Below are 2,500 nucleotides of genomic sequence, written 5' to 3'. Positions count from 1 at the left end.
AAAATATGGCTGATTTTACTGGATTGGTTTCATGTGGAAAGCACGACGTTTTCTTGTAGGAATGCGGGAACCCCGGCAGCTCGCCTGCCGCGGCCAGCGACGTCGGGGACGCTGGCCTGCGCTGTCGAGCCCGCGAGGGCTGTCTCCGCGGCAGGCCCCCCCTGAACGGGGCACGACAGGCCACCGCGCTGGCTCGTCCAGCGTCGACAGTCCCTCGTCCAGGTTTCAGATCGCGCCAAGTCGAACCCATGACCTGCTCAAGCCATCGTGCGCTGCCGAATTCGCATCTGCGTGTAGGCTGCCATTCCACGCGGCAGCCCCTGTTTTCGTCAGCGTGCCCCCCTGACGAATTTTCCTGCCTGGCCCAGTCCAGCGTCCAGCCCCTGTTCGTCGAAAAATCTGCGCTGCCGATTTTCCACGCGGCAGCCCCTCTTTTCGTCAGCGTGCCCCCCTGACGAATTTTCCTGCCTGGCCCGGCCAGTCCAGCCCCTGTTCGTCGAAAAATCTGCGCTGCCGATTTTCCACGCGGCAGCCCCTCTTTTCGTCAGCGTGCCCCCCTGACGAATTTTCCTGCCTGGCCCGGCCGGTCCAGCATCCAGCCCCTGTTCGTCGAAAAATCTGCGCTGCCGATTTTCCACGCGGCAGCCCCTGTTTTCCTCAGCGTGCCCCCCTGACGAATGTTCGTCGAAAAATCTGCGCTGCCGATTTTCCACGCGGCAGCCCCTCTTTTCGTCAGCGTGCCCCCCTGACGAATGTTCGTCGAAAAATCTGCGCTGCCGATTTTCCACGCGGCAGCCCCTCTTTTCGTCAGCGTGCCCCCTGACGAATTTTCCTGCCTGGCCCAGTCCAGCGTCCAGCCCCTGTTCGTCGAAAAATCTGCGCTGCCGATTTTCCACGCGGCAGCCCCTCTTTTCGTCAGCGTGCCCCCCTGATGAATTTTCCTGCCTGGCCCGGCCGGTCCAGCCCCTGTTCGTCGAAAAATCTGCGCTGCCGATTTTCCACTCCGCAGCCCCTGTTTTCGTCAGCGTGCCCCCCTGACGAATTTTCCTGCCTGGCCCGGCCAGTCCAGCGCCCAGCCCCTGTTCGTCGAAAAATCTGCGCTGCCGATTTTCCCCGACGAACCTGCAGCTGCACAAATCCGCGCTGCCACTGCCCCATTGTCTGGACCAACAGTCTTTTCCATCAAGCCCTGGACTATAAATCGTCCAGACTCATCGCCAGCACCCGCTGCCGATTCTGCCGACTTTGCCGATTTCGTCGGCGCTGCCGATTCCAACACTGCCCGCCGTGCCTGAACCAGCGCTGTTTCGTCAGCGTGTCCCCTTGACGAATTTCCCTGCCTGGCCTGGACAGTCCATCTTCCAGCCCATGTTCATCGAAAAATCTGCGCTGCCGATTTCCCCGACGAACCTGCAGCTGCACAAATCTGTGCTGCCGATTTCCCCCCCTGTCGGCATGGCTGCCGCTGCCCCGATGTCCAGACCAACAGTCTTTTTTGTCGACTTTGCCGATTTTGTCCGCGCTGCCGATTCCAACACTACCCCCTGCATCCAAACCAGCATTGTTTCGTCAGCTCTTCCCCTGACGATTTTAGCCCTGTAACAAACAGTAGGCCTCCAATCCCGCCAACGGGAGCCAAGTTGATAGGGAAGAGAATTGAATGACGCGCCTGGTCCTCGCACCCCGCCACCCGAGGGGCCTTTTTCCCGGCAGCCTCTGAAAAACTCTAGCTTTCACGGTCCTCGCCGCCCCTCACCACCATGGCAGGCCTCTAATCCCACCCATCAGCAGTTGTAGCCGATAGGGCAGTGATTTGAATGACGCGTCGCGGGCCTCCGGGTCATCTCACCCGGCCATTAATTGGAGCGTTTTTGGCTGGCCGAGGATGGGGGGATGGATCTCTTCTTCCGAAAAAGCAAACAGTACATCGGGAGTTATGTTGACGGGGCATGGAATTGAATGACCCGTCGCGGGCCGCCGGGTCATCTCACCCGGCCATCCCGGGGAGCGTTTTTCCCGGCAGCATCGGGGAAACTCTTGCTTTCACTGCCCGCTGCCCAAGTCCCCACTCGAATCGGCCCCCCGCGCCAACAAGCCAACGCTGCCGAATCGGCAGACACTGCTGCCGAATCTGCCGACACTGCCCCGCGGGCTGCCACTGCCCCAGTGTCTAAACCAGCGGTCTTTCTCATCGAGCCTTGGACTATCCAGTCCGTCCTGACTCATCGCCAGCACCTGCTGCCGATTCTGCCGACTTTGCCGATTTTCTCGGCGCTGCCGATTCCAACACTGCGCCCACCGTGTCTGAACCAGCGCTGTTTCGTCAGCGTGTCCCCTCGACGAATTTTCCTGCCTGGCCTGGACAGTCCACCGTCCAGCCCGTGTTCGTCGAAAAATCTGCGCTGCCGATTCTGCCGACTTTGCCGATTTCGTCGGCGCTGCCGATTCCAACACTGCCCGCCGTGCCTGAACCAGCGCTGTTTCGTCAGCGTGTCCCCTC

The sequence above is a fragment of the Populus nigra genome, chromosome 2 (genome assembly GCF_951802175.1).
Source record: "Populus nigra chromosome 2, ddPopNigr1.1, whole genome shotgun sequence".
In the NCBI taxonomy this organism is placed as follows: Eukaryota; Viridiplantae; Streptophyta; class Magnoliopsida; order Malpighiales; family Salicaceae; genus Populus; species Populus nigra.
Note: the sequence above shows the minus strand (reverse complement) of the source record.